Below are 25,410 nucleotides of genomic sequence, written 5' to 3' on the forward strand. Positions count from 1 at the left end.
GTGGCGCGCCTACAAAACACGCGCCCGCTTCGTAGGCTGTTGCGCTGTTAGCGTTCGCTTTTTGCTTGTCTCACGCTTAAGATAAATGACAAAAACAGCAGCGATAATGTTCCTGGTAAAACAATGAGGAACTATTCGTTTTTTTCTGCACAATCGCCAACGGTGCCCGCGGCCTGTCGTGAACAATTTGAAAGGGGTGATCAGGTTTGTTGTTGTGCCCCGCTGCTAACCCCAAGGATAGGTTCGACTCCCAACCACGGCAGCTGCATTCAAATGGAGGCGATAAGCAAGAACATGCCTGTGCTTAGATACAGGAGCACGTTAAAGAATCCCAGGTGGTAAAAATTATTCTACAGCATGCCTCATAGCATGTAGTTGTTTTGACACGTAACACACCATATTCGCATTATTGGAATGCGTCGTTGACAGGCGGTTCTTTAAGAAATATGCTGGTTTCACTACCACAAATGTGATTTGTATCGGACGCATCCGCGCAACTGTGGGCAGCGTTTTGCTGGTGCTCCAAGCCCCGCGCACGCGTGATTGCGAAACTATTATTGCTGTCAGATTGTCTTCCTGCAGTGTCGTAGCCACGGTTCTGTCACGCTCGTAAGTATAGTTGAGATAGCCATCTCATAAATTAATTTTTCTCGTAGTTGATTACCCCTGAGCAGCATCAACCTGCATGGGGACCTGACGTACGAGACCAATTGTTGCCTCATTGATGCGAAGGACCTTTCATTATTGCGTGGGTTACGTCACTAAGTGCACCATCGAAACAGTTCATTTCAAATTCCTTGCATTTTTTTTTTTTTGCGAACGGTTACTATCACAGCTCCCACGTGAAGTGAACATTACCATTTGTGATGCGGCGGTAGGTCGGACCAGCAGTTCGCGTAAATCGAGGTATAATAATAATATCCGGGGTTTACATCCCAAAACCCCGATATGATTATGAGGGATGCCGTAGTGGAGGGCTCCTGAAATTTTGATCCACTGGTCTTCTTTAACGAGCACTGACATCGCACAGTAGACGGGCCTCAACCATTTCGCTTCCGCCGAAATGCGACCGCCGTGGCCGCGATCGAACCCGCGACCTTCAGGTCAGCAGCCGAGCACCGTAACCACTACACCACCGTGGCGGACCAAATCATGGTATGCGACTACATAATCCCTGACGGCTCTTGAGATGAAACCTGAACATATGGTCGAAGTATTTCCGAAACCGTTGTGTGTGTGGCAGTATTATTTTGTTTGATTTTCCAAATATGATAAGTGATTGCGTACGACAGACGCCTGCATCTAAAGGCTCGTGTAGCAGAAAGTGTGTTCCGTCAAATCACCTATCTTATTTGCAGAGGCAGACAAATTAACTTGCACGGTAAACCACAACGTAGTTAGTAAACTGAAAACTTCCTAATTTTTATTGTAATACTTCGGCCCACATATTTTAACCTCGGAGTTTATGCCATGCTGTAATGAAGTTTAGTATTAGTATTTTCTTGCCACCGATTTCTTGAAGTACGCGGTGATAACAATGAATGTCTTGCGGTCTTGGATTACCATTTTCACAGTGGGTCTTCTGTTCGGACGGAAGTTTGCCCATCCTAAGCTATATTAGCAAAGCTTTCTACAGCTTAGTTAACTTTCACTAGTAATAAATACTTCAACCTAATACCTTGCCAGATTGGCATCGTGAAATTGAGCAGTAATCGCCACCGTATCGCGGAGTGGGTACACGGCAGACGCAGAAAGAAGCGACTGTCGGGGGCGGAGCAGGCGAGTCCTTGCCGTGACGTCATTTCGCCGCGACTGCAGCGACGCCAGTGTTCGTTCTCGGGGCTAATATATAGCCGTCAGAGATTACGAGAAGGTATTTGATTCGGTCGAGATAGAAGCAGTCATTCAGGCACAACGGAATCAGGGCGTCGACGATCCGTATATATAAAAATACTGGAAGAAATCTTAGATTTAGGTGCACGTTAAAGAACCCTAAGTGGTCAATAATTCTGCAGCACTCCAATACGGCGTCCCACATAATCATATCGTGGTTTTGGGACATTAAACGCCACTAGTACTACTACTTCTAATAACAATAATAACAATTATTATTATTAATAATAATAATAATAATAATAATATTATATTATTATTATTATTATTATTAGTAGTAGTAGTAGTAGTAGTAGTAGTAGTAGTAGTAGTAGTAGTAGTAGTAGTAGTAGTAGTAGTAGTATTACTAAGGCGTGAAACTGGTAGAGTGTTGGTTTATGTAAACTGAATTACCACAAATGAAAGCCTGAAGCATTTACATTCAACCTGTTTTATTGTTTTCTCCACGGTGCATCGTTTTAAACCGCACTCGTGTTAAGCGTCTAGTCGGCTTGTGGATATCACAACTTGCAATCTCACTGCAAAAAAAATATAATACAGAGACCAGGAGGAGCCATTTCCTTACTAGTACACCGCCAAAATACAGACACACTGCGCTGTAGCTTTTCGGATGCGACAGCAGCTCCAGAAGATGGCCTAGCGAATAAAGCAAGCAAGACTAGAGGAATATCATAGCCTTCTCCCTTTATATCTCGATTTTTTTTATCCTGCGGCAAGAGCATGCGTAATTCCGAAGTATCCATGTGCCTATTCACATGGATACTTCCGAACCATTGATAAGCAGATGCTTGTGATGGAACATGCAGAATATTAATTTAGGCAGAACTCTGTGCGTGACACTCCCGCATTAATGATGACGCGTGTGTACGGGGTTGTTTTTCATGTATTATTTTTGTTGCCCCCAAGCGGCCTACGTAAACAATAATAATTTAAGGGGCTTTACGTGCCATAACCCCGTTGTCATTATCGCCAAGCCGCAGTGGGGGATTCTGTGATAGGCTTAAACACCCGGGGGTCTAGAACGTGCATCTAACAGATCTAAGTAAGCATGTGTTCTTGCATTTCGTCCCCGCCGGAATACGACCGCCGTGGTATGGAATAGAACACGCGACCTCGCTCCTCAGCAGCGCCACTCTTTATCAGCCAATTGCTTCCACGGCGTTGGCGGCGTCAACAAAAAATCATCACGTGATGACATCACGATGGGACGTTATTATGACGTCACACATTCCCATAATCATAATCACTTAATTATGGCGGCATGATGACGTCACATAACGTGACTTCATCACATGACATTGTCGCATTGCACTGCCTCTGTGATCGGTTGGCCATCTCGGAGGCAGTGCAAAACTACGTTAGGTGCAGAAAGCTTTTGCACGAGGGTCGGGCAGAACAGACACATCGAATGACGACAAGAAGAAAACTTTCACCTTCGAGTCGTCTTAGTCTAATGCATAAGGGGCCCAGTGCGTTTTTTTTTTATACGAATGATAGGCCTTAGTCTACGAGAAGTACTTTTCGCAAACATAGTCACGAGGCGTGCGCTTTCGATCTTTCCTTTGTATGGCACGAGCCCACGCTTCCAAGCTCGCCGGGTCACTAGGAGCTTTGAAAGTCACAAGCCATACAACACTGCCGCCTTAAATAATGATATTACCTAGCACCCTCTAGTGTTTATTGGCATTACTGTACGATTGAGACGATGGCAATGAGTGATGCGAGGAAACCGAAGAATTTCATCATGTAAGATTTCTGACAAATTCGGTCCGTCACTTAGCAGGCGAATATTGTCACGTAGTCGTGACGTCGACGAAGACAGCAGTCAGCAGGTCCGAGGTGAAACGGTTTATTTGGCCGAACTTGTGGCCGAGAAACTGATAGTCAAACTACAGCAATACACTGATAGCGGCGGACAGAACGTCGACCATCGATCAACTGACAAGCGATCAAGCGCGTCGGCTTTAATACAGGCGCTATCGTACTTTCCCGCAATATCGCTGGTGGCGGCGTTATCTCTAGACAAAGCTGGAACATTCGCGTGCGGGGCGCAATCTTAACAAACCGATCTACTACAATCGCGACGCTTCTAGAACACTACTTCGCGGACAGCGTCGAGCGTTGATAACCGTCCCTGCCGGTCAAACCCGAATACATAAAAACAAGACAAGAAGTGGGCGTGGCATTGCCCCCCTCTGAAAAAGCATCGTCCCGATGCTTGTGAAAGAACATAGAAAAAAAACCAAAACAAGTGCATACACAAATAAAAAAAAACAAAGAAAAAAATAGAGTCCCCAAGCTCGCTAACGCGCAAAAAACGGCTTAAGGCGCACGACATGGACGACTTCAGGTCGCGCACGGCGCCGCTGAGAGTTCGTAATGCCGTCAGGGACAACCTCATAGTCGAGAGCGCCGAGGCGTCGAAGTACCCTGTACGGTCCGAAGTATCGTCGAAGAAGCTTCTCACTAAGTCCTCGTCGGCGTATTGGCGTCCATACCCATGCACGGTCACCGGGTTGGTATTCCATGTGGCGTCGTCGAAGGTTGTAGCGGCGGCTGTCAGTCGTCTGCTGGTTCTTGATCCGTAGGCGGGCGAGCTGTCGTGCTTCTTCGGCGCGCTGTAGGTAGGTGGTCACGTCGATGTTTTCCTCGTCGGTCACGTTTGGTAGCATGGCGTCAAGCGTCGTTGCCGGGCTTCGTCCGTAGACCAACTTGTATGGCGTCATCTGCGTCGTTTCCTGTACGGCTGTGTTGTACGCGAAGGTCACTTACGGAAGGATGGCGTCCCACGTCTTGTGTTCGACGTCGACGTACATCGCCAGCATGTCGGCGATGGTCTTATTTAGATGCTCGGTTAGGCCGTTGGTCTGTGGATGGTACGCAGTGGTGCGGCGGTGGCTTGTGTGGCTGTATTCCAAGATCGCCTGAGTTAGGTCAGCCGTGAACGCCGTACCTCTGTCGGTGATGAGAACCTCTGGGGCGCCGTGTCGAAGGACGATGCTCTCAACGAAGAACTTGGCTACCTCAGCGGCACTGCCTTTGGGCAGGGCTTTTGTTTCGGCGTAGCGGGTGAGGTAGTCGGTAGCCACGACGATCCATTTATTTCCGCAAGTCGACGTTGGGAACGGCCCCAGGAGGTCCATCCCGATCTGCTGGAATGGTCGCCGAGGAGGCTCGATCGGCTCAAGGAAGCCTGCTGGTCTTGTGGGCGGTGTCTTCCGTCGCTGACAGTCTCGACACGTCCTTACGTAGCGAGTGACGTCGGCGGCAAGGCGCGGCCAGTAGTACTTTTCCTGTACTCGTGCGAGCGTGCGGGAAAGTCCGAGGTGTCCAGCCGTTGGGTCGTCGTGCAGGGCATGCAAAATTTCTGGTCGCAGTCCCGAAGGTACAACGATAAGGTAGCTGGCTCGGGCCGGAGAGAAGTTCTTTTTTACGAGGACGTTGTCTTTCAAGGAAAATGATGCCAACACTCGCCTGAATACTTTTGGGACAACGATGGTCCTGCCCTCCAGGTATTCCACTAGACCTTTCAGTTCCGGGTCGGCTCGCTGTCGTTCGGCGAAGTCTTCGGTACTTATGGCTCCCAAGAAGCTGTCATCATCCTGGTCGTCGGGCGTTGGTGGGTCGACGGGGGCACGAGACAAGCAGTCGGCGTCGGAGCGTTTCCTTCCGGACTTGTACACGACAGTAATGTCAAATTCTTGAAGTCTTAGGCTCCACCGTGCAAGGCGACCTGAAGGGTCCTTCAAGTTAGCTAGCCAACACAAGGCGTGATGGTCGCTCACAACTTTGAAGGGCCTGCCGTAGAGGTAGGGGCGAAACTTTGACGTAGCCCAGATGATGGCGAGGCACTCCTTTTCTGTTGTGGAATAGTTGACCTCTGCTTTAGACAGCGACCGGCTAGCATAACTGATAACCCTTTCCAATGCGCCCGCCCGCTGCACAAGGACGGCGCCGAGCCCTATGCTGCTTGCATCGGTGTGAATCTCCGTATCGGCGTGCTCGTCGAAATGCGCAAGTATCGGAGGTGTCTGCAGGCGTCGTTTCAGTTCATGAAATGCTTCGACTTGCGCTGTTTGCCACCTGAATTCGACGTCGGTCTTCGTGAGCTGTGTTAGTGGCTCGGCGATCCGTGAAAAGTCTTTGACAAAGCGTCTGTAATAGGCGCACAAGCCGAGAAATCGGCGCACAGCCTTCTTGTCGGTGGGTGGCGGGAAAGCGGCGATGGCAGCTGTTTTCTGCGGGTCTGGAAGCACTCCAGTCTTGCTGATCACGTGACCCAAAAACAAGAGCTCCTCGTACGCGAAGCGGCACTTTTCTGGCTTCAGGGTGAGCCCGGAGTTCTTGATTGCTTGAAGTACGGATTGAAGTCGCTGGAGGTGTTCGTCGAAGTTCGAGGAATACACAACGACGTCGTCCAAGTAAACAAGGCAAGTCTGCCACTTCAAGCCAGCTGATACAGTATCCATGACTCGTTGGAAAGTCGCAGGGGCCGAGCAAAGACCGAAGGGCATGACCTTGAACTCGAACAGGCCGTCCGGTGTTATAAAGGCGGTCTTTTCTCGGTCTCTCTCGTCGACTTCAATTTGCCAGTAGCCGGTCTTGAGGTCCATCGACGAAAAGTAATTCGCGTTGTGGAGTCGATCCAGGGTATCGTCTATCCGTGGGAGAGGGTATACGTCCTTCTTTGTGATTTTGTTCAGGCGACGATAATCGACGCAGAAACGTAGGGTCCCATCCTTCTTCTTCACTAACACCACGGGAGACGCCCACGGGCTGTTGGACGGCTGGATGATGTCGTCGCGTAGCATTTCATCGACTTGTTTCTTAACGGCTTCCCGTTCCCGCGTCGAAACCCGGTAGGGATTCTGACGGAGCGGTCGAGCATTTTCTTCTGTTATGATGCGGTGCTTAGCAAGGGGCGTTTGTCGGACCCGCGATGACGACGAGAAACAGTCCCTGTATTCCTGCAGAAGGCGTCGAAGCTGTTGCTGTTGGCGAGCGGGAAGACTTGGGTTTACGTCGAAGGGTGGCTCATGGATCGTCGTCGTAGCTTCGTTAGAATCTGAAAAGGCAAACGCATCGCTGACGGCCAAGATTTCTTCGATGTATGCAATCGTCGTGCCCCTGCTCAGGTGTCTGTATTCCTGGATGAAGTTCGTTAGCATCACGCTTCCTTTTCCTTCATGCAACCGAGCAATGCCCCTTGCGACGCAAATGTCACGGTCTAGCAGCAAACGCTGATCGCTCTCGATGACACCTTCGATGTCTTCAGCTTTTTCGGTGCTGACGGAAATTATGACGCTGGAGCGAGGCGGGATGGTAACTTGATCCTCAAGCACGTTCATGGCATGTTGACATGGACTCGTATCCGGCGGTGTCGTTTTGTCCGACGATACGGTTATCGATTTGGTTCTTAAGTCGATGACGGCGCCGTGATGGTTTAAGAAGTCCATGCCGAGTATGACGTCCCTGGAGCAGTGTTGCAAGATCACGAAACTCGCAGGATACGTGCGATTATTGATTGTGACTCTTGCTGTGCAGACTCCAGACGGCGTTATTAGATGGCCTCCGGCGGTGCGGATTTCGGGGCCTTCCCAAGCGGTCTTAACTTTCTTCAACTTCGTGGCGAAGGGCCCACTGATGACGCAATAGTCGGCTCCAGTATCGACGAGAGCGGTGACGTTGTGGCCGTCGACGAGAACGTCGAGGTCGCTAGTTCGTCGTCTTGCGTTGCGGTTGGGTCGGGGCGTCGGGTCACGGCTGCGTCGGTGTGTTCCGCTGCTTCCGTGTTGCGTCGTCGGGTCTTCTTCAGTCCGCGAGATTTCGTCGTCAGGGGTCTGTTTGGTTCGCGTCGTATTCTGAAGGTTTCGTCGCAGCGTCGTCGTCGGCGGCGGAGGATCTTCGGTAGTTCGTCGTACAGCAACCGCACCTCCATCGGTTGCTGCCCTTAGTTTTCCGGATACGGGCTAGGCGACCGGCCCCGGTTTGGGCCAGTGTACGGCCGGCGGTGTGGTGACATATACCGGCCGGGCGACGGCGAGCGGGAAGGTCGTCGTTCTTGCCACTGTGTTCCGGTGAGGTAGTCGTCGATGTCGCGAGGCCGTTCGCCTGGCTCCGGGCGCGGCGCGTTGATGGCGAATCCGCGTAGTCCCATCTGTCGGTACTGGCAGCGGCGGTACGTGTGGCCGGCCTCCCCGCAGTGGTAGCAGAGCGGGCGGTTGTCAGGGGCGCGCCAAACGTCGGTCTTCCTCGGCGCGGATCGCTGGCCGGCTGGCGGGCGATATGACGTCGGTGGTGGCGGCGGTGGTGCCTGGCGGCGGAACTGCTGGGGTGGCGCGGCGTCTTGACGTGGGCGAGGAGGAGGGGCGTTGCGTCGGGCTGCAGCAGCATAGCTCATGGCTTGCAGCTGCGGCGGTGCCGGCTGAGGAACACCCAGTGACTGTGTGATTTCCTCGCGTACAACGTCAGCAATCGACGTAACTTCGGGCTGTGCAAACGGCGCAAGCTTTCGCAGCTCCTCTCGCACGATTGCTCGGATCGTTTCGCGGAAGTCGTCGGAGCCGAGGCCATGAACAGCTGTGCTGTCTTGAAATGCGCGGCGATTGTACTGCCGGGTGCGCATCTCGAGCGTCTTCTCGATGGTCGTTGCTTCCGAGACGAATTCTTGAACTGTCGATGGGGGTTCCGCGTCAGCCCGGCGAAGAGCTCCTGTTTGACTCCTCGCATAAGAAAGCGGACCTTCTTGTCCTCGGGCATGACAGGGTCTGCATGACGGAACAGCCTTGTCATCTCCTCATCTGCACGCGGGTCTCGAGCAGAGCCTCAGCACGCTCTTTCCTGACGACGCTCGTGAATGTCACGAGGAACCTGGTGCGAAAGATGTCCCATGTTGTCAGGCGTCGCTCTTGGTTCTCGAACCACGTCCGAGCGGCGTCTTCCAAAGCGAAATAGACATGCCGTAACTTGTCTTCGCTGGTCCAGGCATTGAAAATCGCGACTCGATCGTATAGGCTTCGAGCCAGCTTTCCGGGTCTTCGAACGACGATCCGCGGAAGGTGGGCGGCTCCTTGGGCGTCCGGAGAAGGATCGGTGCGGGCGGCACAGCGTCTGTCATCGTCGCTGTGGTCGAGGTCAGGATCTTTGTTTGCCGGGTCTTTTCAGGTAGAGGCCCGTGCTCTGGCGGTAGACCTTGTTGCCTGCGGCTTGCTCGACGATCCGGGTTTTCTTTGCCGTCGTCCTCCTCGCGGCTTGGGTCAGCGCTTCGCGGGGGCGTCCGGATCATGGAAGAAGCAGCACCTCCACCAGATGTCACGTAGTCGTGACGTCGACGAAGACAGCAGTCAGCAGGTCCGAGGTGAAACGGTTTATTTGGCCGAACTTGTGGCCGAGAAACTGGTAGTCAAACTACAGCAATACACTGATAGCGGCGGACAGAACGTCGACCGTCGATCAACTGACAAGCGATCAAGCGCGTCGGCTTTTATACAGGCGCTATCGAACTTTCCAGCAATATCGCTGGTGGCGGCGTTATCTCTAGACAAAGCTGGAACATTCGCGTGCGGGGCGCAATCTTAACAAACCGATCTACTACAATCGCGACGCTTTTAGAACACTACTTCGCGGACAGCGTCGAGCGTTGATAACCGTCCCTGCCGGTCAAACCCGAATACATCAAAACAAGACAAGAAGTGGGCGTGGCAATATCGTGTCTACTAAGTATGAAAATAATCAAAAAGTAGGCCATGCCTTTAAGAGGGGGGTCACACTTTCTGCGAGATGTGAGTCGCTCAATGCAATACACTGATTTCAGCGTCATTGACTGCAGCACGTGGCTTCAGTTAAGCTCCCATTGCGAGAAGCTCAATGCGGCCACTCTATAAGCGCCACGAACCAACACAGAAAAAAAGTGGTGCTCATCACGTAAGAAAAACAGAGTATGTACATTGCCTACGGTACGTAACGAAATGCAGGGAAAGAACTCCGCTTGCAGACTTGCAGACCATCGCCGTGGTATAGGTAAGGCCTGCGTTAATAATATCCCGGATTTAACGTCCCAAAACCACGATATGATTATGAGAGACGCCGTAGTGGAGTGCTCCGGAATACTTGACCATCCCCTGCCTCTTCAATATATTTCGTCCAATTATATTGTTGTTGGCTCCCACGGGTTTCTTCAAAGTTCTAAAGCAAGAAAGTCCTTTAGCGCTGCTGTTTTTGTGGTGCGAAAAAAGCTAACTTCCAGAAAATAATACAAGCTTGTGAGGCGGTGATGACGATCGCGGGTTTCAAAATGTGTAGACAGACGCTTGCCGTCCCTAATTTCAGTTGGCCTCAATTTATGAATTCAATATTCTGTGCTTTTACAAGACGTCTTGCTGTGTTATATTCGCTGCCCACAGACATTTTTCTTTAAAGCTCAATTACCAGCAGTGGTAAAGCAACAATACATTTGCAAGCACAATATTGTTCAATGATCTTCTTAAAAAGAATCATTTTAATAAAGTCACCTTAGTTTCAACAGCGCCCCTAACAAGTTCTCGCAGCTATGCGCCCGTGTGTCTGAGAAAAACAATAAGGCCGCCTGTGACATACAGCATGTAAAACCGTATTGCCCATGCGTAGTTGGGGTGGTTTACGAAATACCCCTCAGCTGTGGGAGGACATACATCGGCCACACTGGTCGATGTTTAAATATCCGATTAATGGAACATGAAGCCTCCCTTAACAATGTATCTGGTTTACACTTGCCTTTGCACTGCAAGTCCTGCGCATGCGCGCCCCGGTTTGACCATCCGATGTTCTTTAACGTGCACTAACATCGCACAGTACACGGGACCCTAGAATTTCGCGTTCATCGAAATGCGACCGCCGCGGCCAGGATCGAACTCGCGACCTTCCGGTTAGCAGCCGAGCACCATATTTACTGCTCCACCGAGGCGGACAAGGCCTGCGTTGACAGCAATGTTTACCTTCTGGCAGCACGGTAACAGGGCAGTTCAATGCCTTGCAACTGTTATAATAGTGGGTACACCCCGCTATTGTAAGAGTTGCACACACACTAGCGATGTGTATGTGTGCTTCTTTTCGTTTTCTGTCCCCTCTCGGCGCGCTTTTTCACGCTCAACAGTGAACTAATTGACTAAAAAAAAGAAAGGTATTCGTGGAAGGTTGCTCAGCTTGCCTTTAACAACTTTCAGTGTAATCCACTATTTGAGAAACATCGCCTCGTGAGGTGCTACGTTGTCTATCGGTAAACAAAGGCACGACACAGAGAATAAACATAAAACGGCTTTTCGAGAACCTTCCACGTCACTTGCTCACATAAGCAAAAGATTTCAACTCGTAATGAAAATATTAAATGGGTCCTGACGAGAGACTTTTTAACGAGCTTTACCATGTAAAAATAGAAACAAGCTATTTTGTCCAGAATAAAACTGGCCGCAAGAACCGGGTTTCAAGCCGCGACCTCCTGAAATTCTACAGAGCAGCATAATGTAATAATAATAATAATTGTTGGGGTTTAGCCTCCCAAAACCCCGATATGATTATGAGAGACGCCGTAGTGGTGGGCTCTGGAAATTTCGACCACCTGGGGTTCTTTAACATACACCTAAATCTAAGTACACGGGCCTCTAGCGTTTTCGTCTCCATCGAAAATATGGCCGCCGCGGCCGGTATTCGATCCCGCGACCTGCGGGTCAGCAGTCGAGCACCTTATTCACTAGACCATCCTGAAGGGTTGCAGATCAGCATAGGCAGTCAAGCAAGAAGGCGGGTTTCACGATACTTTATATGAGTCTAATCTGTTTCAGCCCTCTTTCACCAACACTTAGCGGAGAGGAAAACGCGGCCTGGGTAGCATGCCATGAGCATAATGAAGTCGGTGCTTTCCGGCGTCTTTAGTTATCGACTAAAACGCGTTCTTGGGCTAGTTGGTGCATGGTCTGACAAAAATTTAGAGGCACAAAGGAACGAGGACAAGAAATGACAGGAGTGGTGCCAAACTAAAAACTGTTTTATTGGAAAGAACATTGCATTCCAGGTAGCTTCACGCGCATGGGCGAGTCACATTGACAATCACGGTAACAGAATGACAACCTACTTTGAGTTATCAAGACTTGGCTAAAAAGTGCAATTCGTTGCACTTTTTAGGAAGGCACACTAACACATTGGGCACTCTTCTTATTTATGCAAAAAGCCTCCAACAATTCTCTGGCCACCTGGTTTCGAATTTTCCCAAGCACCCTGGTTTCGAAAAACCGCGGGGCGCGCATGCGCAGGACTTGCAGTGCGAAGGCAAGCGTAAACCAGATACATTGTTAAGGGAGGCTTCATGTTCTATTAATCGGATATTTAAACATCGACCAGTGTGGCCGATGTATGTCCTACCACAGCTGAGGAGTATTTCGTAAACCACCCCAACTACGCATGGGCAGTATGGTTTTACATGCTGTATGTCACAGGCGGCCTTATTGTTTTTCTCAGACACACGGGCGCATAGCTGCGAGAGCTTGTTAGGGGCGCTGTTGAAACTAAGGTGACTTTATTAAAATGATTCTTTTTAAGAAGATCATTGAACAATATTGTGCTTGCAAAGAAGGTATTGTTGCTTTACCTCTGCTGGTAATTGAGCTTTAAAGAAAAATGTCTGTGGGCAGCGAATATTACACGGCAAGACGTCTTGTAAAAGCGCAAAATATTGATTTCATAAATTGAGGCCAACTGAAGTTAGGGACGGCAAGCGTCTGTCTACACATTTTGAAACCCGCGATCGTCATCACCGCCTCACAAGCTTGTATTATTTTCTGGAAGTTAGCTTTTTTCACACTACAAAAACAGCAGCGCTAAAGGACGTTCCTGCTTTAGAACTTTTAAGAAACACGTGGGAGCCAACAATAATATAATCGGACGAAATATATTGAAGAGGCAGGGGATGCGAAGAAGGGCAGACGCTCTTTCGAGAGTTCGTCGTTATCAAGCGCAGCCAAGCGACATGTAAGCCTCCTTTCATTGCAACAGAACTGCTGATTCAAGGTCGAGCAGCCCAACCGGCCGCTCGTTGCATGCGCTGCGGTTATCAGTCGTCGATTTAGGTTCGCGCTCGCTGCTCGTAGCGGATATCGTCGTCGTGCTTTTTTATGTATTGTGGTTTTCTCGATTCGCCCGACTACGGCAAGCGTCATCGCGCGAATTTTGAACGTTGAAGGTCCGTACGCCACGTGGTGTGAAAAAAGGTGAACTAAAAGCGATGTCCCGAATTCCTGGGTATGAGCGTTCGTGGCGAAATTGGTGAACTGTGTCAGAATACGTGGGTGTGGCGCACGAGGCGCAACAGTAGGAGCCACATAGATCTCAAGCCAATAAGGCGCAGTTCCCGAAAAATGTAATGAATGGGAGGATTTCGGCGCGTGTGATGCGCGGGGACATTCCCAGCACGTGTACAGGATGCCGCCCGCAGACCTGACAGATGGGAAGGACCGGTCTATGCTCCATGTAAATGGCATGGAGGTATAAATAAATGTGGACGGTGCGCACGTTCGTGCTAGGACTCGAAGCCCCCAGAGTCTTGAAACCGCCAGACACACAGGAATCATCCAAGAGTTTATGTCGGACCATGCAAGTCGCAACGTTGGCTGGGTCTACCAGATTTGTAATCGGCGCAATGTAGGCACACTAGCACTCAACTTTTCGTGAGGCCGATACAGCTCCGCCCAATTTATAGTTTCAAGTTTGGCCCAACATATTTCTGGTTGGTCACGTCCATACCACTGCCACGGTCACTGGGTGCACACGCGTGCGTTTGCACCCAGCGGCCGTGTCATCAATTTTTACGAGGGGACAAGGATGCGCCCAACTCCCCAGCTCTCACCGGTGGCACAAATGCTGGCAGCCATATGCCATCGCTATTCAATCGCCGCATTGTACAGCCGGGCTGCACGCAGCTACATAAGTGGAAATGAAACTGCTTAACTGCACATGTGCACGATCTAGTCAAACAACAGACAATGAAGCAAAGGAGACATTATACAGTAGTGCACTAATTACATAGGGGATATTCATAATGCTTTGCGCTTCGGCAACACTGGGCGCCTGCGCCATTTTTTGTTGGGTACCGTCGCGGAATCGTCTGCTAGCGTCTCCATATATAGGAGAGCCGCGGGAGCCCACGGAGAGGCTGAGCCGCAGTGGTTGGCGAAGCTTTCGGACCAAGAATATGCGACTGTTTCTTTCGTCATACAGCGCCGAACGGTCAGCGGACCTCACTGTGCTGCCACAAATCGATGAAAACTCAATATCGGAGCTCTGAATGCTTAAAAACTCACCGGGACGGCAGCTGCAAGAGGCGCACCGCTTCGCAAAGCCGAACTGCTGTTCTCTAGTGGCGTGCGCTTCAGATCTGAGGTAGGCGTTTAAGAAAAGTGTTCGTTGCAGAGGAGGTGTGACTGTCAAACTTCTTAGGCAACTTTGCACTGCAATACATCTCCATTGTATTTCCCACTGTGATTTTATACACGTGTCATAAACACTCGTCAGATATCGACACCACGTTGTTTCTGTGCGACCTGTGCAACGCTATGCTGCTTTTCTCCGCTCATTTCTTTAGGCACAAGTATCTCTACACCCTCCGCAGTAGAGTATGTTGTAGTTTTTTGGAAATAAACACGGCAAGAACATGTGCATGAGCGGTGCGCCGCAAACCAAAGAAAAATACTGATCGCGCGCGTTTCAACCTGTACACAAAGATGTAGCCCGATGTAATGCTCTTTTACTGCACAGTGGTTGTTTATGTTTTGTGGTCGCAATCTATCGCGCGGATTTAGTATTATCGTTATTCTGCTTTTCTTCAACGTTATACGTGTGCGTTCATTGACATATCTTTTTAAAATACTGCGCTCTTTGCTTTCGCATGCCACGGAGGCGTGCATAACCGCGCCTCCGTGGTTATGAGGCGCGCGAGGGCACGCGGTCAGCGGAAATTGATGAGTGCGATGATCTACCGAATAAACTGCTCTATCTACTGTGCGGCTGCGTAACTCTTTGGTCCGTGTTCGCAGCGCATGCTGACCGAAGGAAGCAAAAGAAAAATAAAAGGCGAGGGATAAGGGGGTGTAAAGCGAAGGGCAGACGCGGCATGCGGACTACATACTTCGGCGCACGCTGCCTCGCGAAGCTTGCAAAGAGATGCATGTTGGAAATCTTTGCGCCGATATAGTCTCGTATGGCGGCTCTGATTTCCCGTGGACGCGCGCAGCAGCGTCTGTGGTACTGCCTACACACGTTTATATACGTAAATAATTGCTTTCGTCGATGTGCAACACCAACAGGCTAATGTTGATCAATCACGCTCTCTCGCGCGCGTGCGACATCGGCCGTCTGTTTTAAAATGTATATTTAGCAATATATTGTTCTGCAAGTCTAGCTTATGTTGCAGGCGAGCAACTAAATTGCACGGAGAAATAAGAACTGAGGTTGAAGAGCGCTTTTGCGTGCGCCGGTCATTTCTGAACCGAAGCACAGTGCATGCCGATCTTGTTGACGAAACAAGTTCGCGTCGGTACATTCTTTTTCTTTGTTCAGGTAACTAATAAATTCGATTAAAAATAGTGTTACCTTGTTCCCGGCATTGTCAGGGATCCCTCGTTGCCGAATAGCGCACGAAGCAGTGGGAAGTCATCGCGGAACCTGAAAGCTGCGATATGCGACTGGTTTCGTATTTGTGCCCAACAAAGCATGGCGGATTGAGTTTATGGGATCGTCGACAGATGGCGCTGTACATTGTGCCGCCGGAGAACTTCGCCCAGAGAACTGGGCGGAGAATTTACGTTTTTTTTTAAGATTTAATCGAAGCAGAGGCATTAGGCCAACATTTAAAGGGACACTAAAGGCAAATCACAATTTATGTCAGAGTGAAAGCTCAATGTATGACAACGTCTAAAACGGCAATATTATCAACAGCAGTGCCATACTTACCGAGAAATTAAGCTAAATGTATCACACGATGAGCGCCACGAGCGGAACATTTTGAAAATGATACCGATGACGTTAGAGAGTCCGACTACAATTAATCACCAGTAATCAAATTAGCTGCAATAAAAAAAGAACTTTTCGTGCATCAAGAGACGTAATAAAATGCTGCTTGTTCGTTTCTGTTTGATTCATGGAAAAAAAGAACCTCTTTGGCGTTGCCATGGGGAACGGCGCGCGTGGTTCAATGGTTTCGTTTTCGCCAAACTGCGCGCTTCGCCCGGCGCCCTGCTTTGCTCACGCGGTCGCGTCTCAGTGGTAGTTTCGGTATCGCGTACTGCCGCGTGTGTTTTTCACGCTCGTGAAATTCGCTCTGACAGAAAGTTCGACAAAGTTCCGCATGCATGTGATGTTGCCGGATGCCCGAATGGTGCACGCCGCCAGTGCACGCCGCCGCGCAGAAAAGGCGGGCAACGTTGGGCACGGCAACAGTGACGTGGGAAAGACTGCTTTCAGGCGGGTGATTTAAAGTGCGCTTACGCGATGCGGACCACTAAAACGTGATTTTATTTCAAAATAATCACTTCCTTGGCACAAAAGTACGAGGTTTCTGGACCGCTATTTCAACAATCAACGTCGACTTAATATTTGCCTTTAGTGTCCCTTTGAAAAAAAAAGGAAAAAAGTTTTTTTTTTTATTTGTCGAGCCTGGTGCCACACTTGTCACCGCCTCATCCGGTAGAGAACGAACCAAAACACCTACAACTAGAGTTACTGTATATTCTACCTAAAGGTAGCATATACAGTAACTCTACGTACAACTTTCGCATATTGCGCGTCCTATGCTGCGGCTATCGTCCTCTCGTCCACTTTAATTTCTTTACCTTTATATCATAATTACTATACAGGGTGTTCAAAATTAAGCTTTATGGTTTTCTTAAAATTCAGCACTGGGAGGTGCGTGAAAACCACCTTTGCAGATAAGTTTTCTATCCGGGGGGACACAAAGTGAGACAATAATTAGCGCTGTCAGCCGTCCAATTAACGAAGATTAAATTACCTTTTTAATGAGTGCAGCAAGCGGGCATGTTTGTATTGAAAAGTTGGAGGCAGCCCCGCCACGGTGGTCTAGTGATTATGGCGCTCGACTACTGACCCGAAGGTCGCGGGATCGAATCCCGGCCGCGGCAGCTGCATTTTCGATGGAGGCGAAAATGCTTGAGGCCCGTGTACTTAGATTTAGGTGCACGTTAAAAAACCCAAGGTGGTCGAAAATTCCGGAGCCCTCCACTACGGCGTCTCATAATCATATCGTGGTTTTGGGACGTTAAATCCCAGATATTATTATTATTAAAAGTTGGAGGCAGTCGTGTTTCCACACAGTTCCACTTGGAAGAATTCCTCTAGCATGCCTGTGTCCCGAGATATCCCGCTGCAAAGTTTAATTGCGCTTTCCATGATTACGCATGCAAGACAGTGAGCACTGGCGCAAAGCTCCTCCTCGATGTGCCGCGGCAGTTGCGTGCGGCGTTTAATCTGACAACTGGTCGAAGGCATAGGAAAAGATGATAACGGTTACCCTTTTTGCTACCGGCTGGCGATAGCAAGCAATGACTGCTCGTCACATCAGGGAAGAACATTGCGCCGATCCTCACCGTCTTGCATGCGTAATCATGCAAACCACAATTAAACTTTGCAGCGAGATATCTCGGGGCACAGACATGCTAGAAGAACTCTTCCAAGTGCAACTGTGTAGAAAAGCGACTGCAGAAAAACATGCCCGCTTGCTGCACTCATTAAAAAGTTAATTACAGTGATGCTACTGAGGACTTCTGATTTGTGGCAATTTTTGGAGCAGCAAAATTTTCATTTTGGAGCACTTTGGAGCAGCAAAAATTTCCATCTTGGAGCACTTTGGAGCAGCTAATTTTACATCTGGGAGCACTCGAGAGCAGCTATTTCACATCCTGGAGTACACTGGAGAAGCAAGTTGCATTTACATTCAAGCACCTGAATAATTATTATGGGGCTCTTATGAAGAGCTAGGAATATTTCGATTCATTCCAAACCTCATGGGGAAAATCATCTCAGGAGCACTGTATATTTCACTCGATAATACAAAAATACGGGCATCATGCAGTTGAGTGTCTGGAATAACTTCTTCAGCGATTATTTTCGACACATTCAAATAAACAGAATGCTGGATCAATAAAACTAACACTCTAAATACATCTATGTGGTTATCAGCAGACGTGGTAGACAAATGCCGCGACGTACAACAGTGCCTCAATGCTAAATAGTTACAATGTCCCTAATGCATTTCCCTAAGACGAATACAAGGCGAAAACCATGTTCATTTTCTTCTCAATCGACTGTATTGCTGGGTGCAACATGACGTCACTTAGCTAGCCTCAAAAAGCCAACTTCCTCCGACACTCCTTTCCCTCTTTCTGAAGCCTCTCTGTGCTGTAGCAAGAACGTTCTCATAATGCTTCCAGACCATCGTTTGCGCATGCACCGGGTTGCCTGGAAGATGGAGATCCGCTTCAATGTCAAGCTTCCGCGAAAGTTTCCAGAAGTGCGTTTAATGTAGAGTAGACCCTTGAAGCTGTGGCTCATACCCACACTGGGGGATTGACCAAGAACCGGTTAGTTTTTAAAGGCAAATTTGAAATTGAAGTTCAAACTTTGTTTAATTAATACGGAAGAAGTATAAATGAATTAGAATTAAGATTCTAATAATAACAATAATATAGAATAGAACTGAGGCATTAAAACCGAGAATTTGGAAAAAAGAAAAAAATAGAAATAAAGACTTTGAAAAAAGTAGATTTTATTCCTGCAATGCATCAGTAATCTTCCCGTCACTGTGGCCAAGAGAAAAAGCCCCGAAAGACAGTACATTTTGTACATTTAATTCTAATCTAAGCAGACGGAAAACGACACCTAAGGTATTTTTGCGCAAGGTTGAGTACCTCTTACAGGAAATGAGATAGTGCTGCGTTGTCTCACGTATTTCGCAAAAAGAACAATTAGGCGAAGCTGCCAGACCAGCTCTGTGTAGCTAAAAATTTAGATAGCAAGTGTGACAACGCAGTCTTCTGATTGCGACTTCTATTGCTCGTGATTGACATATTTTACTATTCCACTGATGATTCAAATGCTGGAATTTTAATATGGTCGTTAATGACGGTGCGGAAATTTCCTCTAACATAATTTTCCTTCTAAATCTAGTACCTGTAATGAATTCGGATGCGGGCAATACCTGAATTACCGGGCCATTCAATGATGACCTAGCTAGCGCATCTGCCATTTCATTCATAAATAGGCCCTTATGCCCAGGAACCCACACTGGAACTACATGATTTAACAAACTTCGTTCTCTTTATACAGGATATTCCGACTGTACGCTGAAAAACCCCTAGTGCCCTCTAGGGAGCAGTGCGAAAAGGAAAAAAAAAAGAAACTCACAGGGTCCTTTACGCATTCGCCTAAGACGACCCGAAGATGAAAGCCATCTCTCACTTCATGTTTTTATCCTCCCCCGCCCCCCTCTCGAAGCTATCTGCACCTAACGTGCTTTCGTACCGCCACCAGGATCGGAGGCATTGCAAGCTTTCTGCACCGCGCCTGGTTTTGCACTGCCTCCATGATCGGCGCACCGATCATTGAGGCAGTGCAAAGCGACGATGTCATGTGGTGACATCATCATGTGACTTCACAGTGCATAACGTCACAAGTTTTAGCGATCGATGATATCATGATGACGTCATCACGTCATAATTTTTTTTGCATCACTCCTGTTGATGCCGCCAATTTTCGTGTTTGATGAGGCATCTAAGGCTTTCACAATAATAGCGCTAACAGCCTGGCCTTCAGCAACCTGGCCCTGCATATCAAATTGGTCTCCACCATGTCGCCACTGTGCCGTGCGCTAAACAGCTTCGCTGGTCATCCACCTCACAGAGGGGAATGGCTCCTCAATTTCTTTTCTTTTAATTGCGATAGCAATTATACGGACATCCTTGACGAGTTTTTGCCGTCGCCGTCATGTTCCAAATTAATAACATCACTCCGCGCATCCTATGTTCTACCCGCGAGTCGATCGCGAAAGATCGCGAGCTATGGCGACGAACGCGGCTGAAACGGAGATGAAACGAGCCGGCGTTCTCCGTCGAACGGAGGACGCATATGCGATAACATCACCGCACGTGCTAGGGCTGCCGTCGATTGCTCATCAAACAGGAAACGCCCCACCCGTCTTTCGTAAGGAGCATAAAGGGACGCCAGCGGAAGAGAGGGGGGGGGGGGGAGTGCGTCCTCCTGTGCGAGGGGGTCCAAACCAGAATCGGCTTTTAACGACGAAACGCTGATATCGAATGAGAATGATGAATAAATATCCCTTACGACGCGATTTTGTGCGGATTCTAAGTGCTGCTGAGGTAGATCTGGTGAGAATTCCATAAGGGTGAGGGATATTCACGTTTAAGTCTAAGCAATGTTTTGTATGCGAGTAAAATTACATGTTGAGAAGCACCGCGCAAGTGTTACGTTTCAGAAAACCTGAAGTTTTGCTTGTAGATGATGTGATGTTGGTCACATGAGAGCATCATGCAGTTGATTGAAGTCATGTATGATCGTACTGCCTAAAGTACTTGAATTAGTTCACTGTCAATGGAGGTGTTGTCAAGTCTGAAAGGGAAGTGATATCGATTATGGCTGTGAGAAATTGGCATGGATTTACATTTTTAAGTATTTAAGACCATGATCCACTGGTCACAGTGCTCGAAGGTCACTGGCGTGCACGCTATCTCGAGGCACCAGGAGACGGCTCGTAAGCTTGTTGTGTTCTCAATGCTTACTTCGCGTTTAAAAACGGACAGCACAAAAACAGCTTCGGTCCATGGAGCGGCCACATTCAATTAAACCAGCGTTTTGTTGAGTTATGCGAGAACAGATCCAAAAGAGTCAGCTGCTAGCCTGTATAACAATACAATTTGTTGGTATCGCATTCATTGCTTCGCCCTTAAACTAAACTGATTGTTTTTTTTTTTAACCGTCAGGTATGGACCCTGGAAGGCGAGGGGAGGACGTGTAACATGGCGTAGCCGCTTCACATTGAGCATTCCGACGTCAGGGCCGTCAGCGACACGCCCACTACAGACGGCTGAGCGTATTAAAACCGAATTACGGCTGCTCCAACCAGGGACGTGCTTTTATTAATTACATTTTTTTAATCAAGAAAAAGATTCGAATTGGGACGTACCCTATCACTCACGAGCTCGAAAGGGCAGGGTCTTTTAGGGGGTATTTACCGCAAGAGCGATTACGAACCCGGGTGTGCTGGTGGAAGGAATTACGAAAAAGCTCTTCTGGATGAAGGATAAAGTACATTTCTGATGCCGCGATGTCCAGAAACAGAAGTGACAGACATTTTAGCGTCGCGCGTATAGTTATTAGTGAACACTGCTTTAATTACGTGCCGTGCGACGCTTGAAACGAGCTATCAGCAGCGTTGCTGGAACAGACAACGTCCACCGATGAATCGCCGCCGCACTTTCTCGCTACCGATTGGCCCAGACGTCACGAGCCTCTGCAAAGAGTTCGTTTTGCCGTCGAGCCGACACGCACAACAGAACCTGCATCAGCAACGAGCATGGCGTCATGGCTTATTCGGGACGCACGCGCGAGCTATTCAGCAGACTAATTCTTGGTCTGTGTTTGTAACTTTGGCGGCGCCAAGATCAAGCTGAACATGTTTTGACATGCCGGCGGTGCGATTGCCGGTGATAAGACTACCTCAAACCCGAGACTCTGGCGCAATTTCCGCCGATATCATCAGGATGGCGCAGTAAATCCTATTTGGCGCACTTTGGCGCAGGAGTGGAATTACTGTAATTATTTTTTCTTAGTTAATTGGGCGGCTGACAGCGATAATTATCGTCTCACTTTGTGTCCCCCTGGATGCATAACTTATCTGCAAAGGTGGCTTGCACGTTCTTCCAAGTGCTGAATTTTAACAAAACCATAAAGCTTAACTTTGAACACCCGGTATAGTTAAAAGACTACTACAAGTAATGTCCCCTATGCCTTCCTTGACTTCATTATCAGTTGGTTTTGTTAGGTTGTGTCTAACAAAGAAAACGAACCTTTGATCCATTCCCCTTCTCTCGTTTATTGCACATGCGCACAACACTCATACAGACAGCAGTGACCTTCCACTGCCACTAAAAGAAAAACGAGATATGTGCAGTTTCGCTGACTTTGCTCCTTTGTTCCACAGCAAAGATGACTGTACACCAAAGCGCTTGTGTCCGTAAGTGTTCACTAATAATGTGAAATCAGCATGGGTCTTCGCAGTGCCCGAGCTCGTAAACTGTGAATGAAATTCGACGCTATGGCCAGGTGTTCCTCGACCGTTGCGACAGCACGCCTGTAAAGCTTGTACGTTCGTCGAGATTGGCATTTGGCATTGTCCGCGGCTCTCGAACGTGCTTCCACGCAATGCTACGTTGCTTGGCGAAGCCAAACCATCTCTAATTTCTGTTTTCTTACATTGTACGTACATCCATTATACTATACACTATACACAGGCACAAGCACATGCATGGAAGAACTCTAAACGAAATCCCGGCTATGCAACTGACAGTAACCATTCACCACGTACGCGTGATGGCAGCAGCTGGCAAACGCGCCAGTACGGCTTAATCGCTGACAACCCTTACGATAAGCATCTTCAGTTAACTGCTCGGTAGTGCACGTGGCCTAGCGCAGTTGCATGCGTACTGCACGCATTTAATAGGCGAGAACCCAAATGCGCCGCGCCGCCATTCTTGCTGCCTCTTTGTGCGAGACCGCTAAGTGCGCCGCGTAGACACGTTGCCTTCGCGGACGAAACCAGCTCGCCATTGCCGCGCCCACGGAGCAAGCCGCGCCCGTGTGCGGTCAGGAACTAAGTGCGCATCACGAACCCTTTCTTGATAAATGCGTGCGGACGATACAGCAACAGTAAAGTGACGGCGTCAGCTTAGTTGGCGATGTGCTGCACACAACTAGAAACGATCTGCTTGACACGGCAGCGAATGCTGTGTATCGGCGGCGATTCGGCGATGTGTGTGCGCATGTTTACATGCGCACACGCATTGGGGAAAGCCGGACGAGTCGTCCGCTCTTCCGCCACAGTCTTTGTGTTCCGCGTCATCGTTTACAAACGCTTCATGCGAGACAGCCGTAATATAATCCGCGCTTTGCTGTTATCAGCGGTGCTCATCACGAGATGCAAGAGTGGAAGTTGGCACGTACGTAGTTAAGCGGAGTTCGCGGCAGGTACCGAATGTATTTGCGAGAGCCTGGGCGCGCACCAAAATGCCTGATAATTGTACTGGGAGGCATTAAAGCTATTTCGGACGTGGCTGTGGCGATTTGACCACTTGAGCAGAATAAAAAAGCATGAATTTTGTTTTTCGGACGATTTCGCGGTCCCTAGGGAGTCCGAAAAATCGGCAGTTGACTGTAGTAGAAAACAGTTTAAATAGCAATTACATCTCAGAAACCCATCGAATGTAGAGTTACTGCATATGGGGAACATATACAGTAACTCTAATAGGATGGTGCTCGTTGCGGCCCCTGACGGATCAGATCTTAACCAAGTGCTTCTTTCTACGTAGCTATGCTGAAGCTGTGGCTTCGGCAGCGCACGCAATACGGTTAACCTAAAGAATACACCACGGCACACGAACGCCGAAAACGTATTATATAAAAGTGGTGGAATAGGGTAGCTAAGCGTTGTATACGATACCCAAGTTTACCCAAGAACCGGTGCAAGTGCTACTCCCAGACCCCCATGTCTTGTGTTAGAGGCACTTTAGGCTTTTTTCCCCCAGCGCCAATGGCACCAAGGCAGCAAAGAAAATGCAGCAGATTTGAAGAGGCGCAAGACTAGAATTGTGACTCGATATTTTCGAATGCAGATTTTAAGAACTGAAAGGTTTCATCAATGTAAGATTCTGCAACTTGTCTATGCAAAATTTTTTATTCTCCCTTTCCCGTACTCTTATCAACAAGCCATATTTCTAAACCAAACTCTGTGCGTTCAGGAAGAATGATTGTGTTGCGAAAAACTCATTAGTGCTTCGCATCAATTATGCGATGCTCCCCCCCCCCCTCCCCCGGAACCAATGTAGTATTGCACTTCTACACGTTTTAACTATGCAATCATGCACACTGCTCAGCTAGAACCATTGAAAAAAGGAGCTGGCTCTTAGTGCCCCAGATGACCTTTTCATTTCATCTCGTGTTGGTTGAAAGACAGTTTTATAGGGTAGCCAAGTGCAGAGAACATTGTAAGGTGTCCAATAATAATAATGACAAGAAAATATACATATGACATGCCTCAAACAGAGTAAGTCTAATGAGAATAGTTTGCCATAAATGTCACAAGCTAAATGCAATGCTTGTGCTGTGTGCCAGACGGCAGTTAGGTTTCAAAACAAAGAAACATTTCAACTCTCTGTATGCACAACTTGACTATGCAAACGCAGTCACTTCTGCACAAGTGATGGCGGAGGAAAACAAACAACTTCGACAGTGGACACTGCTACTGTTTGCAGCCTGTGAAAGAAATGCCTGTTCTGCACAGTCTCCAAGTTCACGGAGGCAACTCGACAACGCTAATAGCACCACTCGCATAAGCTAGTCATAGAATATTTGTCTGCATGCAATAATTAGGCTGCTATGAAATTAAACATTTGCAGGCATTAAGTACAATGACAAGAAGAGGTATATAGGAGATCACTGACAGAGGCTTTGATCCTGCAGTGAGCATAATAAGCTGCTGCTGATGATGAGAAGATTCTTAACTCTAGCTAAGGACAGCTACGTTTTTTTGTTTTTTTTTTCAGGTGCTTTCCAACATCTTGCTGACATCGTGACACCTTGTCATGGATTATGCCCGCTGTCCTTGGTCATGCCTTTGAGCAATGCCTGCAACTTCCATGCTCTCCAGCCAACGCAGCCATGCCTCTAGACAGGGTTCTTGCAGGCCTTCTACTGCCCACACCTTTTTTGCGACCCTGGCTAAAAGCACTCCAATAAACACCTCCCTGAAACTTGACAACTAGTATATGTAGGTTCATTCGACGTTGACAAGTTATGTGGAGTCAAATGTTTATGTTATGAGAGTTATACTACAGCAAGAAACTTGGTCAGTTTACGAACTCTGGTGTGTCAAGGTCTGAAATGCATCAACAGTAAAAATTAGTTCACAGACACCTGATTAGAAGAACAGTGCACTGGATAGCACCTTCTCAAGAAGCATTAACGAATATGCCATGATAATGTCAAGCAATAATTACCAGAGTGAATGCACCAACATATGCAGTAGAGTTGTTGGCTTGAAGAGAAAGCCTTATGAGTCTTGCAGTGAGCATGAGTTCTTTAGGAAAACATCACAAAGTAACCAACATGTGAAATCAAAAGCTTGCTTACTCGTATAACTAGTAAAGGTATAGCAAGCTGCTTAATCGAAAAGAAAATGTGAAGTAGACAAGG

The 25,410-nt window shown here is 48.4% G+C and overlaps 1 protein-coding gene across 2 annotated transcripts in view; it reads left to right on the forward strand.

The window, feature by feature from the left end:
- Window positions 1-24,976, forward strand: part of LOC119375200 (cardioactive peptide) — a 66,985-nt gene extending 42,009 nt beyond the window's left edge. For both annotated transcript variants that reach the window (XM_049420429.1, XM_037645387.2), the window contains exon 5: window positions 24,762-24,976. The gene's annotated coding sequence lies outside the window, so the exon portion shown is untranslated. The remainder of the gene's footprint in view (window positions 1-24,761) is intronic.
- Window positions 24,977-25,410: the final 434 nt, after the last annotated feature.

This window comes from Rhipicephalus sanguineus, chromosome 1 (assembly GCF_013339695.2).
Source record: "Rhipicephalus sanguineus isolate Rsan-2018 chromosome 1, BIME_Rsan_1.4, whole genome shotgun sequence".
NCBI lineage: Eukaryota > Metazoa > Arthropoda > Arachnida > Ixodida > Ixodidae > Rhipicephalus > Rhipicephalus sanguineus.